This window comes from Thamnophis elegans, chromosome 4 (genome assembly GCF_009769535.1).
Source record: "Thamnophis elegans isolate rThaEle1 chromosome 4, rThaEle1.pri, whole genome shotgun sequence".
Classification (NCBI taxonomy): domain Eukaryota; kingdom Metazoa; phylum Chordata; class Lepidosauria; order Squamata; family Colubridae; genus Thamnophis; species Thamnophis elegans.
Genome location: NC_045544.1, coordinates 75,198,342 through 75,216,136, shown reverse-complemented (window position 1 = coordinate 75,216,136; position 17,795 = coordinate 75,198,342). Strand labels below are relative to the sequence as shown.

Genomic DNA, 17,795 nt, shown 5'->3' with positions numbered 1-17,795 from the left:
AAAGTCTTCCACCCTAGGAGATCATCCCCTTTCACTTCCAAAGTTGCAGAGCATTTTTCTGGATTTCACCCAGAAGCACATTATCTCGCATAATCTTATCTCGTCTGCTACTTTTTTCTTGGTCAGTTACTCTGTAATTCCTGATCCAGCTTGTCCATGATGGAATTTACTGACCAAATCTATGATGGTGACCCCCCCAGTTCTTCCCTGTGCAGTTATCCATAGTCAATTGTTTCCTTCAGTAACCGTAATTCTCAGTCCATAACCCTGTCACAATTAATTCCACCAATGTTACCTGATCTAGGTTCAAGAATTGCCTGGCAGTCTCTCATCCCTGCTTGTAGCATTGCTCCTCTTGCCACACCTCAGCTGAAAATGGTGATGGCAATAAGTTTCCTTTGTAGTCCCCCAACCATTCTTGCTGGAGCTAAGCAGATCCCACTCTGGCCACTACACTGGTCACAACAGAGGCTTGCAATTCACACTAGAATAGCTCTCAGAGGAATCAAGAAGCAAAAAGTGGGTCTCTCCAAAATAGATCACATATCACCTCTCTTCCTTGAAGAAACCTTGGTGTAGAAATTATTTAAGATTCCATAAAAGCCTTTTAAAGAGATGGTAATACTTTTGGTCTGAAGTTTTCACAGCTGACAAAATTCATGACATGAAATGAGTAAAAGGTAATTAGATTTCAGTATGGTACCAATTCACACACTGAAATTAAGTGTTTATAACTGCTATTGCCTCTATAATTATAGGGGTAAAATATGAAATTATGTTTCATATGGTATGCATGTAAAACTATGCTCCCAAAAGAGATACTTTCTTGGCAACGCAACACAGCCCTTGCCTTTTGATATTCCGTCTGTTACTAATATCTCTCAGTTTTCTCTTACAGCAACAGTGAGAATATCCTGAAGTACGGTAAGTTTTCTTAGCAAAAAGCTTGGTCATTTATATCACATTACCCTAAACAGAATAGTTTTACTTAAAGACTAATGAATGTTAAAATAGTTATTTCCTAAATATCAGGATAGCTACAAACCTAAGCAGACAATACATAATTTATATTATAATTAAAGAGGTTCACATTTTATAAATATGATTATGATCCCACCATAATAGAACTAAGAGTGAGTTTGATGTAAAAGTTAAGGTACAAGGCTAGAAATGAGGAGACTGAGTTCTAGTCCTTCTTTAGGCATGAAACTATCTAGATGATTTTGGGTCAATGACATACTCTCAACCATAGGAAGCAGGCAATGGCAAACCACTTCTGATATCTTGCCAAGGAAATTGCAGGGACTCCTCTAGGAAATCTCCAAGAGTCAACATTGATTTGAACACACTCACGCAAAATAGAAACTAGCACCAAAATCCAAAATCCAAGTACTCCAAAATCAAAGGGATTTATTTGTTCCATATTAGACATGACATTGCAAAAAAAAAAAAATTCCTATACTAAATAGTTTACTAAAAACTATCAAAGGAAAACCCTAATATTGTTTTCATATCCATTGCTTACTGAGATTCTTTGTATTTCTTTACTGATTTGATTAATCATGTTTAAAATATCCACGCCTGCAATTTTGGGAATTCTTTTGACACTTTCCTTGAATCAAGCTCCTTTTTTAATCTTTGAAAATACAAAGATAGCAATAAAGTTGGCAAAGAGTTGATTTCATTCACTTTAATCACATTTAAAATGGGCACTTCTACATTCTAGAAATAATGGTAGAATTGTTCCATGTATTATATTGAAGCAATTAATTATAAAGAGGAAGAAAAACATTTTATAGTAGCTCCCAAGTAGAATCTGTTTGCAGAATTAACTCAACCATGGTTATTCAACTCAGCTTTCTAGATTTACATCATATATAAAACCATAAGGTAATCACAAGGAATATATTTTCACAACTTGTTAGGCTAAAATATAGACTATTGTGCTTTATATACACAAGTGAAACAGATATAGCCTTATCAGACCTAGCTGAGAAGTCTTAATTTTAGAAGACAATATAGTACCTTATCTAAAGCAGGAAGAGTTTAGAAAAACAAAAGAAATATAGGCACACTTGGAACAAGAAAAAAGTTGCCTCCCTAAACACAGTTTAATTTTGTTGGTTTTAATTAGTAAGGCCAGAGTTCTTAAGTTAATGTGTTTAGTAGGTTCATTTTAATTTTCTTGCTTTCATCACTGTTGTATTCCAGTACTTCCTAAACATGAAAACAATTATAAATTGCTTTACGCTTTCATCTCCTATTGTTATTGACAAATGTTGAGGAACCATGGAATGAATTATTGTTTCCTACCACCAAATAAGCAACTCAAAGAAGGAAAGAAAAGCACTTTCATTTTTTCAAAACTAATAAATTTATTTTGGATTTTTGACATGTGCTGTAGTTAGTTTGCATATTAAAGCTTTTACAGCATTTATTTATGAAATGTATTCTACTACAGTTAGACTGTAGTAGAACATAACCTTGAACCCTGGTTAAAGTACAGTATTTTAGGAAAACTCTGCCCACATCCTGGAGTTTGATCCTGATGGGGCTCAAGGTTGCCTCAGCCTTCTATACTTCCAAGGTCAATTAAATGAGGACCCAGATTGTTGGGGCAATATGCTGACTCTATAAACCACTTAGATAGGGCTGGAATGCACTATGAAGTGGTATATGAGTCTAAGTGCTACTATTGCAATTGCTATTGAGACAGCAGCAAATTTGATTGAGTTAAAAAGGCCCATTGAGTACATTAGGCTTATTTTTTCCATTCTGATGCTGCAAGTCATCCTCTTCATCTCAGTTTGAACTCGGCTCCAATATGAGTTAGGGCATGAAAGTTAGGACCACTCGTTGCTCCCGAGATAAGCCCTCATACAGCCCTCAATCCCTTTTCTTAGACTATTCTTACTATTTGTTAGGCTTCCAAGACAGTAGAATCTAGCAGAATGATATAGTATAAGTTGTTTCCTGAAACATATTAACCCATAATTAAACAAACCATGGTTTACAGTAAGTACTCAATTAATCCAATTTTCTAGATTTGTGCAATGCAAGCCAAAAATTAACAACCGTGTTTCTCCGAAATAAGCGCTTGGCCCTATTTTCAGGGAGGTCGTATTATTTTTGAGGTGCAGGAGGCGGCAAGCGTGCTTACCTCGTGGCTGCTGTTGTGTTGCAATATTTTTGGGGAAGGGATTATTTTAGCGCATGTGCTCAAAAGTCTGATTGGGCTTATTATCCTTGGAAACCTAATTTTCGGGGAAACAGGGTACATAGAGGAAGTTCATCTCTCATATTCAAATAAAAAGGTTATTAAGGATTCAGCATGAATATAGCCAATGTATAGTTTGTAGTGGCCTCTGCGGAGGTGAGGGTTGTTAAAATCTTCAGAAGGGAGATAAATGCAATGGCACAATCTAAACGCCAACATTTTTCTACCTGTATTAATGTCACCTGCACATACAAAAGGGGCAAGTCTTCTATTGTGATACTAACACGTCATCTTTCAGACCACAGTCTCTGCCTTCCTGTGAACACCCTTGATACTTTGTGATCATCCATATACAATTTCCTTTATTTTAATGAATTATTTCCTGATGCAGGCCAATTTTTTTTAAAAAAAAATGCTTTATCACAAATTTTGTTCCTTTAATAATTCTGGTGATAGTCATGTACAAAAATCATGTACATTTGTCCCAAACATCTGTTCTTTGCTAGGGTTCACAGAGTATACTATCATAGGATAGCATTCTCCAAACTGCTATCATTTATGGGACTCACATTTTCAGAATTACAACCACTGGCCATACTAATTGGGGATTTTTGGAGATATAGGCCTCAACCTATACAGCAGGCATAAGCTGAGGAAGACTACTATGAGTCATTAATAATGCTTTCCTATCTTCACAGCTGCCATTCCTCTCTTTCTGAGGCCTAACTCAGGGGTGTGAAACTTGCGGCCCACAGGCAAGATGCGTCATGCGCTGTTGACGCCCATCCCCATTTTAGCGAAAGGGGAAAGTTATGATACATCACATGACGACAATGTGATATCGCAAGTTTGACATTCCTGCCTTAACTGATTAATGTATTAATCTACTGGTTTTCTTCAAACCTATTGTATTGAGAACTATGACACAGTATCTTGTGAACACTTGACAATTTTTACACCAAGCAAACTTAGTTAAACTCAGCATATAAAATGGTTAGAAGCATATTTTAAATGGCTAGAAGTCTATAAAGATGAATAATTGTAATCAGTTCAGATGAGTATGGACAATGAAATTCTGCCAAATATTTTTTTAAAGTTATTTTTGAAACTTATTCTTTTGCTTGAACATCAAGCTAAAATTTGATTTTGCCCTTTCTGATGGACAATGATGGATTATGGAAGAGTAGATAAAACTAATAAACAGATCAGGTCTTGACCCACATATACAATTGAATTGACATGTTCCTTTAAGAGCACAGAATGATCCATCTACCAGATGCATTATTGTTCCTACCCTCTGTTTTAACTGACAGCCTCCAATTCAGAGTCATTTGTATGAATGTGTTTGCCATCTCTATAAATGCAAGCCTAGCTACTAAATTGTCAAGAACAGAGAGTGAATATAGGGAAATTGCCATAGGCGATTGAATAAAATTAACCCATACTCTGACAGGATGACACTCTGACAATTTAATTGCTGCATCCCATCTATAATTAAATACTGCATCTAAAAGCAGCTACGAAGTTGGAAAAAATAGGGCTAAACCTAGATGCAAGAAAATCACAAATAGCTTTAAGAACACACATCATTATTTTTCAGATGACACAAATTAAATACTACAGATAAAATGAAGTACTGTATGTTCCAACTCAATTAATGTATGAGAGTCAATAAACTGGGAATGAAGATCCTGTGACTCTCAGAGGTTCCTGAATTCCAGTTCCCCAAAGCCTCAGCTAAGGACTAGTACAGCAAAATTTCTCTTGGGGATCCCTGGGGGATATCATCTTTTAGGGGGTCTACAAAATCAAATAAATGTTAACATTTCTCAATTTTAATTTCTAGTTCAGTAGCACAATAGTGGTCAATATAACCCATAAACACCATAACCCAATCATTGTTAAGTATGTAAAGGAGTTCTGAGGACAAAATGATTGAAAACTGCTGAAGACATAGGTATCCATTAGGAGGTACATGGTGGACGGTGCAACATTGTGATACAAGCTCAGCCTCAGTCTTTTGTATATGCATTGTCTTTAATGTTCATAAGGGCACAACTCTAATTTGGTTATTCTGACAAAACCACTGGATTCTGTGGATGCCTCTCTCTGGAGTGTCAGAAGACCCTACCCTTAATGTTTAGGGCCCAGCATTCTTATATAACAGTGATAAGAAACTTGTGACCTCCTAAATGTTGCTGAATTAGAAACCCATTACTGTCCAAGCTACCTCTAGGTTGTTGTACTTGCTGTAAGACCATTTTCATTCTTACACCAGTCCAATTATGGGGTTCAAACACACCCTTTATTTACCACATTGGTAATACAAAGTTACCAAGGTCACGCCTCTAATACTCAACTTTCACCTGTGGATTATATTTCTCAAGAAACTTTCCAAAATTTCAAATCAGGTATCTTCTGGCAGTAGCACAAATACCTCGGAGGATAGGCTTTATAGCTCTTTTACAGCTATTTATTTTTATTTATTTTATTAATCACATTTATGACCCTCCATCCCAAAAGAAGCAACTCTGGGCGGCATTTGCATGATCCCTAGAATAACTATCTATTCTCTCTTTGTCTAGAAGCAGAATAGCTAGCTATTCAGGAGCTTTCCAGGACTATCTGGCTGACTTAGGCTGAAGACAGAATGTTGGGCCCAAAAGACACTTCTGTTTCATGAGCCACTCTTGACCATTCGTTCCATTTGTAAATGTTAATGCAGGATAGAGAGCAAAATAGCCTTCATCTTAGCTCATGGAGATTTTACATTGATTTAAGGACAAATGAATCCAAGAGTCACTTTTTGAAATGGCCATTAGTAACAATTGAAAATACGGCGAAATATTCTAACCAAGACGCTCATGAAAATAACAGTGAGCAGAACTCAGATAACACCTCCTTTCTTTAATTTCAAACTTCCTTTCAAATTGCTAACCACCTTCACAGCAGGGTTGAAAAAAATATGGCAGCTCCTTTAGCTGAAGAAATATGGTATCTCTCTAGGTTTATGAGATCTGAGTTTTATCTTACAGGATTTGGACCATGTGCTCACTTTCAGTTTTCTGTGCTCTCTGTCCTTTCCTTTGAGGCAGCTGCTTGGCTATACAATAATCCAGTGTTTGAGCAGACATTTATTTTTAAACTTGTCCACCCAGAAATCCAGAGTTAAAAAAAGAAAGATGGCAAAAAGAACACTCTTTCAAAAGTTACAGTGTGGATTTTAAAAAATAATAACAACATATTTTTGAAGGAAAGAATTATAATGTAGATTTGTAAGGAATATCTAGTTGGCAAAACTGAGGTCCGGGGACAAAGCTAATCCTGTTATTTTTCACCCTACCCAGATGCTTAAAAAATAAGAATTTCACATCAATCCAATATTTCCATGCTGTGAGAATGGAACAAGTCTAGGAAAAAAGTATAATATTCCAAGAAACTGCAGCACTGTACAACAGTGGCCTCATGCCTGGTATCTTTCAAACACAACAACAGCTTTGTCCATTGGAAGATGATTAAAATGTCCAAAACGGGGATGAAGATGTTCACTTGGGGCTCTTAGTAAACTTTGTTATAACATTCTCTCATATTCGCTCTTTGTTTTATTACAGAAAAGCAATTGTGCTGCAGTGGGACCTGTCATCCATAGTAAGCATGTTTCTCTGTAGAGCATAAATGCTGATCTCCAGCACTTCCCAGCATAGTGGCTGGTAACTAATTTGCAGATATATTACTAAGCTAAGTGTCATTCCCCAATCAAGGTTTGCTGAGCTATGGCTGGGTTCACACAGAATTCTAAACATCAATTTCTTGTTCAACATTATTATTGAGCTCATGCATCATGAGAGGCAAAAATAAAGCTCATCTTATTATGGCTCAATGTAATATATCTTTCCCCAGCTGAAAGCCACCCTAGATGATTTTAATCAATCTCTTTCAGATTAAACTCCTAACTAGCTCCCGGAATTTCCAAATAAGATAGAGTGGACAATACATATTGCCTCAGGCTCTTTATCTCCTAGTAGTTAGTCACTGATTATATTTTCTTTTTCTGGATACCATCGGCTGTTTATATTATTACATTATAAATCTGGATGTGAAAAGGGCATGCACATTAGCTCCACAAAAGGAAGGGAAGTGCGGTTTGGAAAACTACACACATAGGCACAATATCAGATCTCCCCATCAGGCTGTGAACAGATAGCGTAGCCATTCACAACCACGTGCCCTCTACGGCTAAAAATCAAATACGGCTAAAAAAAAAACCCCAAACGAGGAAGGCCATTCTGACAATACATCTGTCCATAGCTCTCTAGGCAAAATCCGTGCTTATTCTGCCACTCTCTTTCCACACCCCAGCCTCCCCCTCCCTTTGCTCTGGTGTCTCCCCGTCCCGTCCCCCCCACCTGCCGAGTCCCGTTCCCCCCCCTCCCGTTATCCCCAACGTCGGAATCCACCGATCTCGCACACAAAGCAACCTCCATCCTTACAAGCACTGGGCGGCTCCCCGCCCTCCTCGTTCCCAGTTGCACGAGCCAAAAGAAATGTGGGTTGTCAAAAAAAATCATATCCTACCACCAGGCCGGATTGAGGGGTGAGGGGCGGACGAGAGAGAACCCGCCTGGTCCTCGTCCCTCCTAGCCAGTCAGTTCAGCGCCTTGCCATGTCTTGAACCCGTTTGCGGTGGGCGCGCGCGACCTGCGAAGCCCCAACCCGTTCTCTCTCTCTCTGCCGGTTGAGCTACAGCCGTGCGGCAACAGCAAATCGGCGGGCAAATATATATATATATCTACACATCCAAGGGACAGTCGCGCCTTGCAAAGAGAGCCAATTGCACCAGTCCAGCGAGAGCAGCAACTCCAGCGGTAACGGCGGGAGCACCAAGCAACTTACAGGATTCCGCTTCGCTCTCCTTCGATCTCTCGCTTTCTCGAGAGCGCGCGCCCGCGCGCACAAGATGCCGAGCTCGCGCTAACACTTCTGCACGCGCCGGCTCAACAGCAGCAGGAACTGCAACAGCGGCGGCGGCGGCAGCTGCCACCCGAAGGCAGGCAGAAACGGCGGTGGCGGCGGCAGCAGCAGCAGCTGGTTGGAGCACGGAGGCGCCTCTCCTGTGTTTCAAGGCGGCCGCAGCACCTGTGACCGCTTGTCACCTAGGAGCGCCCGCCTTCAGCGGCGCTTTCTCCTCCTCCTCCTCCTCCTCTCTCTCTTTCTGTCTCCTCCCCTTCACTCTCTAGAAGCTGCGTCGCCCCCTGACGGGGAAAACTGTTCGGTCTCGGCGCCAGCCTTCGCCAGAAGAGGGAATGGGAGACGAGGCGTCGGCGGCAGGTTTGCGAAGGCAGTTGCCTCTTCTCGCCTCGTCAGCAAGAGTAGCGCCGCTGAAAGAATGCAGAAGGAACCGAGGTGCCGGTCTGAGAGAGGCAGGCCGGCTCAGATGGCAGCAGGCGAGGCGCTGCCTCCGCCTGTCTGATGAGCGAGCGGCGTGGGCTAGGGGTTGTGTGGAGGCAGAGGAAGACAACCCGAGGCCGCGCTACTACAGGACTGAGTGGCCAGAGATGGAGTGAGGTCACTGGGTTCTGGGCTAGTGAAGTCTTTACTTCTGGAAGAATGGGCGGTAGGAGAGTTTGAGAATCCTACTAGGCTAGGGAGAGTAAATAGAATAGCAGCTTCTAATCACGTTGGAAATTGCCTTTAACTACTTCTACACTATTAGAAACTTTCACACCTCCAAGTTTGAGAAAATGAGAATGGAATGGTATGGTATGGAATAACTGAGTTGGAAGGCACCTTGGACATCTTCTGGTCCAACCCACTGCTCAGGCAGGATACGGTATACCATTTCAGACAAATGGTTATCCAACATCTTCTTAAAAACATCCAGTGTGGAGCATTTGGGAGGCAAGTTGTTCCGCTGATTAATTGTTCTAACTAACAGGACATTTCTCCTTAGTTCTAGGTTGCTTCTCTCCTTGATTAGTTTCCATCCATTGCTTCTTGTCCTGCCTTCAGGTACTTTGGAGAATAGCTTGACTCCCTCTTCTTTGCAGCAGCCCCTGAGATATTGGAACACTGCTATATTGTCACTCTTACTCCTTCTGTTCATTAAACTAGACATACCCAAGAGGCCAGTCCTTCAAAGGTTTTATCTTTCCCCTTGGTAATTGACATGGAATGGAATGTAGTGTTGGCCAACCTCTCCTTATTTTAAAAGTTCTCAACTCAGTAGCAGTTGGAAGCAATTACCAATATTCCGGTAATGTTCTTGACTTGCTCTGTCATGCCTTCTTTTGGGGAAAGACTCACAATCTAAACCTAAGTAATATTTAAAAGCAGAGGAAGGAATTTCAAACACATTCCGTGAACATAAGGTTTTGGTTGGATTCTGATGCATGCAGCCACCACTGTGTAGTGCAGGGCTGTCAAACTCCAGGCCGTGGGCCGGATGCATCACGTGCTGGTCACAACCCCGCCACTCAGTTTAGCGAAGGGGAGGAAAGTCTCAATATGTCATGTGACACCAGAGTGACGACATGAGTTTGACACCACTGGTGTAGTGATGGTGATACAATAGAATTGCTAGATTTAATCACATTCACACAACCACCCTGCTTTCCATCTTATGATCTGTTTCACGTCTTGCCTTTACATTATGAAAAGATCTCAATGCATCAATAATTATTGGCATGATTTTGATGCAAACATCCAGTTAAAGTAAGTTACAAATAATGTAGGTATGACTCCAACCAACTGTATTTATTGATAGTTTGCTTGCGCTTGATTTTTTAAAAAATAGTTGAAGAAAACTCTTTCATATTTTTGAATCAATTCACAAAATGAAACTTGAATAGTACTTTAATAGCAATTAATAATTCTCAATTGTTCATATTTATAATGCAAATACATCAACTATGTATTTTGGATCTATGTATGTATGTGTGTATATATACACACACACATGAATATATATATATATATATATATATATATATATATATTATATATAGAAAAATACATTTTTTTAACCAAATACAATTCAAGGGTCACCTGACTTCCTCTGGGTTGTTTATAAATTATAAAGGAAGCAACATCATAACATAAAAAATGGCACTAGTCATCCAGAGGAAACACCCCTTTCTCACTTAGCACCCAACTTAAAGCGGTCTGACAATCACTCTAGCTTAAGACCTGGAAAAAGAGCCATGTTTTGAAGATCTTTTAAGACAAGCAGAATAAGAGCAATTCAAATCTCAGCTGGGTTGCTTTTGCAAAGGGCAAGTGCTACAACAGAGAAGGCACATTTCCCGAATCCTGCTCAATGACAATTTAATTGATGGAATCCAAAGCTTGCAAATCTCTGATTGTATCTAGTGGAAAAGAACTATGGGAATACATGTTCTCTTAGATAATTAGGCCCTATGTAATGAAATGCTGTATGTTAATAAGTACCTTGAGTTACACCTAGAAGTAACCAGTGCAGCTTGCACTTGACAAAACCTGAAAGAGATGAACATAACAATATTTGTCCATCACTACTTGCATTGCCACACCTGTAAGCTTCCAAGGGATATTCAAAGGCAACTCAATATCTTTGGAATAGTCTACAGATGTGATGACTAAGGCATGAATTACTGTCAAGAGGGTCCAGAGGGTCAAGAATGGGCACAGCTGGCGCACAGGATGGATCTGTGCAGACTTCCCTAAATATAAATGCTTCTTGTTTCTTAAGCAGAACCTGAGAGACTAGGAACCCTCACACATTGGGGACCAGGCCTTAAGAAAAAAAGTGCAGTCCATTCAGCCCCAAAGGTAGCCCCAACCCTAAGCAGAGTAGCACGAGCCTATTTCTCTCCTGGCCCCCTCAGTTTCCAACCCCTAGTAGCCTCCAGGCACTTGACAACATTCTTGGCTAGTTGGTTGAGATAAACAATTGGGTCATATTCATAGTTTTCACAGACCAAGTATTGATAAACACAGTTAATCTCACCTTGTAGAATACAAAAGCAAGCACTATCCAAGAATGTCTGTATGTTTCATCATTCATTTTGTTTTGTAATAAGTTGTTGAAGAGTTCAATAAACAATCATACTCCTGATGGTAGTAGATGGTTTGTTTTACAGTCTGAAAAATCAGTCGTATATGTCCTTTTTTTATTTGTCACAAACAACTAGCAAGCATGATCATGAACTCTTAGGATGCCATTTTGTGGGGAAGCTTGTATATATTCTCAAAATTCCACATGTGTTCACCTGTCCAGAATGCTACCTATTCCCAATGTAAATTATGCTTGAGAAAAAACCATTTGAATACTGTGTTCCCTCTAAATTGTTGTTACTGTTCATACTCCTCTTCCTCAATCAATTATACCTTAGTTGTTTTAGTCAATATGAGTTGGATTGACCTCATATGTTAGTCACACATATTCCACTCATGGTATTGGATTTGAAATCTAACATCTTTAACTTCATTGCTTTCAATGGGAAACATTCCAACTAACAGTCTAGAGCCTATATAGCAAGGGTGTCAAACTCACGTGATGTATTGTGACTTTTCCCCTTTGCTAACCAGGCATGGGCGTGACCAATGCGTGACACATCCGGTCCGCAGTTCGTATGTTTGACGAACAGCCCTGCTATACAGTGTTTCAACTTCCTCAACAAATAGTTCTTCAATTTCACCTTCCTTTGGAAACAAGCAAAACAACCTCTCTTTGATTCATGAAGACTATCACTCTTTTGGGAGTCTTTTGTAATAGGTATATAACTACTTCAAAATCCAAAATTCTGGTCTTTTTTGTACTTCCAGTTTCAGTAGTCACTGTTACCACTGTTCCCTCTAAGGTGCGCGGCTGCGCGGCCGCGCACGTGGCAAAAAACCCCATGCAGCAGTTTCTAACTGCCGCGCAGTGATTTCTGTCAAAGCAAACGTGGGGAAGTCCTTTGCAGGCAGCTAGAACTGGCCGCCCGCAAAGGACTTCCCCAGACTTGTTTTGATGAGCACGGAGCGACTGACGGTAGTTTGTGCCGGCTGTGGCCGCTCAAACTAGCGTCAGTCACCCTTGTGTTCAGCAAAGCAAGCCCGGGGAGGTCCTTTGTGGGTGGCCAATCCTAGCCGCTTGTGCCTGGCACTGCAGCTAAAGTAACCCCCCAAAGCCCCTGCCGCCACCGGAATATCTGCTGCCTCTTCCTCCTCCAACAGCCCTGCCGGATTTGCCGCCCGACACCGCGGCTGAGGTGAAGCTGCCAAAGCTCCCGTCAGCACCCCCGCCCGTGGAAATGGTGCCTCCCCCTCCACGCAGAGCACCTGAGCTGGCCCCCACGTTATCCCTCCCCCTTCCTCCTCTGCCATGCTTTTGCGGAGCCATGAGCCGCGGGAGCCAGTAGGAAGGCGGCAGAGGGGGCGGGAGCAGGGAAAAAAAGGCCTCATGTCTTCTCAAAAGCACGGCAGAGGATGAGTGGCGGCAGGGGTAAATGCGGTGCCCAGCTCAGGTGCTCCGAGTGGAGGGGTGCCAGCGGGAGCTTTGGCGGCTTCACCTCAGCCGCAGCGCCGGGCAGCAAATGTGGTGGTGCTGTTGGAGGAGGAGGGGGAGGCAGCAGCAGTTATTCTGGTGGTGGTGGGGCTCGTCGGCATCTTCAGCGTCGCCGCAACATGACTGGAGGACGAATTCTGGGAGTTGAAGTCCACAAGTTTTAAAGCTGTCAGGTTTGAAGACCCCTGGGTTTTTTTTCTAAAGGGTTAGGGGTGCGAGGGTCTTGTAACAACAGCTTTAAGATTTGCGTGTTTCAAATGCCAGACTTTCTGAGCCAACATTTTGGTTGCTAAGCAGGACCGTTGCTAAGTGATACTGATATTATAACACTTTTAATTAAGCGGGTACCTTGAATAAACATAACTTTGAGTTTCAAATACTGATTTCGTTGTTGTCTTAGGTGACATCTATGAAAAAAAATCAGGTGCTCAGGCATGAAAATATGCCGCTCAAACACTATACTTTTCTGCTCACACTGAAAAAAAATTAGAGGGAACATTGACTGTTACCTTAAATTTATTTTAATGTTAAAGCTCTCCCATACCCTCTATGATTTTGGCAGGTGCACATATATCATCCAAGCAAGTAAATCAATTCTTACATACAAATGTTCTTTCTACATGTTTTCTTTAAAACGTAGTGTGTTTAAGGCTTACATTATGATAGTTTTGGCTCCCTGATGGTACGCCTGGAAAATATTCAGTAACAGTTGGGTTTTTGTAAAAAACAAACTTTGTATTTATTGGAGACACACTTCATGGAGAAACATTCACCATAGCTAATGCTGAATCAAGCTTTTGACACATGCAATTTCATAAACATTGGCATTCATATGGATCTGTTTTAAATATGGCCTGGTCATTTTTGAAATGGCAAAGGAAATAGTGCCAATTTAAGAGGAATAACATTAGCTTCACCAAAATGGAAAGAAAGAAAGAAAAAAGAAGGAAGGAAGGAATAGATATTTCTTCCTAGATATTTCTAGCAGGTTACTGGATAGAAATGCATAAAAAGGGTTAGAAATTTTTATAAATACGTAAATACTTAGCTAACATTGTTTAATTTATTCCAATGACATACTCTCAGAAATTTCTGTTGGCAAACACCTAGACTTCACACTTTGACAGTTTTATTTAAGTTTCATTTTTCAAAATATGTTACCTTTGGCACTGGCAATCCAGTGCCAAATGGTAATGGATTGAAAATATAAAATACGCTGCAAGTCTTATTTACACTAAGAGATTTTAAAAAAGAAACATTTCCACATAACATATTCATGCTAAGTGCAAGCATCAGGAATAAATACACGTAACTTCTTTTACCTCAGATGTGAAACAGTATTTTCCCCACGTATACACACATTTCTTTACTTGACTCTTATGTTTGAAATATACTGTAGCTCAGTGACGTGCAGTCACTGGAGGCAGGGGAGGCGGGGCCTCACCAGTCTCATGAGGAAAAGGAAAGAATTTTTAAAATAATTAAAAAGGCCAAGATAGTTGCTGCCAGACTCCAAGTCACAGTGACTCTGAGTCTGCTTAGTGCTAACTGTAGGGGAGGCGAGAGAACTATGGGCCTCCTTTGCATAAGGATTTTTCACCTTTTAAGAGTTAAGCAAGGGTTAAAAAGCGAAAAATTCCTTATGCAAATGAGGCACGTGATTCTCTCGCCTCCTCCTGCAGAGGGCACTTTGTTTAGAGGCTTTTTAAAAACATTTAAGCACAGCCATCCACGTGGTGACTCTAGCAGCAACTATCCTAGCCTGCCTGGCCCTGGCTAGACCAAATCTTGCATTTTTGACGCAGCTGGAAGGTATGTGGGTCAGAGGGAAGGGGCAGGGGAGAGGAATTCAATTTATTTGTAATGTAAGTAATTGTAATTTGTTTTTAGAGTGTGTTTGTGTATGTGTGTGTTTTACTCACCTCTGCTGGTGTGCTGGCTGGCACATTTATTTTATTTTTCATTTTTATTTTTTTATTTTTATTATTTTAAAGCCATGCCGCCTCGGCGCGCCATAGAGCGAAACATGTCCTGGTTTGTGGCTGGGTGGCACACTGGCACTTTAAAGTGCATGCCTCGTGGCCACAAACCAGGACATGTTTTGCTGTATGGCGGCCGAGGTGGTATGCACTTTAAAGGGCCGGCATGCCTTCCGGGCCGGCCATTCAGCGGGACCTGAATGATGGTATTGAATGCCATACTCATGAGTGCGGCTTGGAACGGCGAGCTCTCCGGTGGTGATGGTGCCGGCAGCGGTAGCAGCAGCAGCGATGGCAAGAGCCCCGCTGCCCAGCCGGATTCACCAAAACCAGTGCCAGCAGCAACGGGACATGCTCGGGGAAGGGAGAGCCAGAGCCAGCTGCCTGGATTGTGCTCCAGCCACCGGCGCTGCTTCTGCTGCTGCTGCAGCCACCAAAGACTCCTTCCCCTCCGCCGCCCGCATGGGATGGGGAGTGAGCACGCGAAAGGAGGAAAAGGAAAGGGCAACGGCTCCAGGACCCAGCAACCCGCGGAGTGCCGGAGGAACTGGCCAGAGGTTGGGGTGGAAAGGATTTCTTTGCCTCCGTTCCACCCTCTGGTGGCTTAAAGGGGCAGGATCCGGTTACCAGGCAGTTGGCGCTGCGGTGGCAACCATGTTACCATGGGCTTTGTTACAGACATATCTGGGCTCGACCCGAGAAGCGACGCCTCCAAAAGGCTGTCACCTGAGGCCGCCTCGCCTCGTTTCCTCTGTCCTTCCAGGTTGTGGAAAAATGAGCAGCTTGATTCTCTGCTCTCATTTTCCTCAGCCTCCGCACTATTGGGTTTGTGTGTGGGGTTTAAACCATCGACTTCATTTCTAGGTTCCCGGCGGGGGTACCAGTGTCTTGGACTGTGTTCCATGGAGGCCGTCACTAACCCTTCCGGGCCACATTCCGAGCGTCGGAACCGGGGGAAGGGCCCTGGGGTGGGGATAGTGTTGTGACTCAGCAGAATCCTGTAGTTATTTCAGGATGCAGGATTACAATGCAGCTGGGGCTCGTTAGAGTCTTCTACGGATAAAAGGACTGATGGTGCCACGCCTTGGTTGCAGAAGTCAACGTCGTTCGTTTGTTCGTGAGTTCAGTTCCATGATTCAAAGAGGCACTTGGATAAATGATTTGCTTTCTGTAAACCTGGTTTGCTGTAAGAGTTTTGTTTTTGCATTTGCTGTGCAATAAAAGTTGAAAGTAAATGTTTTCTTCAGGTTAAACCTGGCTTCCGATGAAGTTTGGCAACACACTATGAGAGGTATTCTGGAACTGCAAAAAAGCATTGTGTAGTTATATGTATCTATGAGCTGCTGGTTGCCCAAACTGCATTAGGAAAGGTTTTTCATTAGGTGAATTGATGCTTAGAAGTGACTTAATTTAATATTTTCCACAAGAGGAGAACATCTGCTTAGATCTCACAAAAATAGCAATCCTAAAATATGCTGTGGAAATGCTCACAGGGGAAATAGGAAATGCCTTCTGATGCACTATATATTGTATCCATATTCATCACTAGCTTTCATAATTGTTCTCCAATTGAAAGTTTCATAGAACTAGGGATGTTGGTAATCTGCTTCCATCCGCTTGAGTCAGTTATCCATAATTTTTCCTCTTTCAGTTTATGTAGTCAGCATAACATTGCAAAGAATATCTGTTTTACATAAATCTGCTTTTTTATCAAATAAGCTTGGGTTTGGGGTCAAGAGTAAGATAAGAAATCACCAAGGTACTTTGTTTGAAGTTGACCTCTTAGAACAGCACACATTTCTTCACTGTGATAATTTTGCTTCTAAACCCAGCATAAAAGGAGCATGTTGTAGGAAAGGGCAAATTAGCTCCAAGAGATTCAGTGCTGCTGATTTGGCCTGGTTAAAAAGCCTACTTGTCCCAGCTATAAATAACTTGAGTGTGAGGAAAATCTGAGCTTCCCAAGGAAATTGTATTAGGATATGACAAACAGAAAATAAAAGCCATTTAGAAAATGTGTCAAGTTTCCTCTGACAAACTGCCTGCACGTTTTTTTCATTTGGATATAAAGTTTGTTGTACTTCTCTAGGCTGATTGATATCATCTCATGCCATTTTAAAAACAGAAAATCCCAATCTGGATTTCATTTTCATTCTTTTTATATTTAAAACTATTAAAGATAATACAATGTTTAGATATGTGGTTGACTCTGATTATTTAAAAGAACCCCACCTCTGAAAAATATTAAACTGAATACCTAACACACAGTTTGAAAGTTATCTAGAAGGCTATGAACCAGTTCCTAGAGTTTTATATTATCTTCAATCTCCTACCCTAGCAATTTTTTATTTGAATTACACTATTGCAATTCAAAATATCATAAAAATGGGGAAATGCCTTTTCATTGCTCAAATTTACTTACCTTCCTCAAGAATTGCAGCTTCCAAATTACCAGTTAATGTGGCCTTCAAATTTCTAGGCCATTTATACTTCAGTCTTTAGTGTTTACATATTTGTAGATTACAATGCAAATTGGCATTCCTAAAGACTCTCTTTCCATTTCAAGGATGAATGGATGCTGAGTGGTTTGGTATATCCTCAACTGCAGTAAAACTGGTTCTGCAGCAGAAGTAACCATAGACCGAGGGCATCTTGCAATTCTCTGCTGGTGTGCATGATTTCCAGACAGTGTGAATGTCATGAAGAGTCCTCAATATCCAGTGGGCTAGGCAATTTCTGCTGCTTTTATAGTAACTATGTTTCCAGAGCTGCTTCTTTGCATAGTTAAATACAAAATGCTGTTCCAGTCCAAAATTAATCATTACTTTGAAATAGTATTTATCCTCAGTGTCTTTACCTCCAAAGGCAGCTTCATGCATATTTTTCCCTGCATGAAGACCAATGGATGCACTGTTTTCATGTAAAGATATTCCCCCCTAAGAACACTGAAACCAGTGCACACCGGACTTGTTAAGAGAGATGAGTTGGATGTGTGTTAAAGCTCTACCAGGTTGTTTCCTAGGGATACATAATACATTAAAAACATTTATGTGCAGATACTGTATGATACTTG

General features: G+C 41.2%; 1 protein-coding gene across 1 annotated transcript in view; it reads right to left on the bottom strand.

The window, feature by feature from the left end:
- CDC42EP3 (CDC42 effector protein 3) overlaps positions 1–8,341 on the bottom strand; it is a 34,754-nt gene extending 26,413 nt beyond the window's left edge. Inside the window, 1 exon segment of the mRNA XM_032214957.1 lies at positions 7,796–8,341. The gene's annotated coding sequence lies outside the window, so the exon portion shown is untranslated.
- Between the last annotated feature and the right edge of the window lie 9,454 nt (positions 8,342–17,795).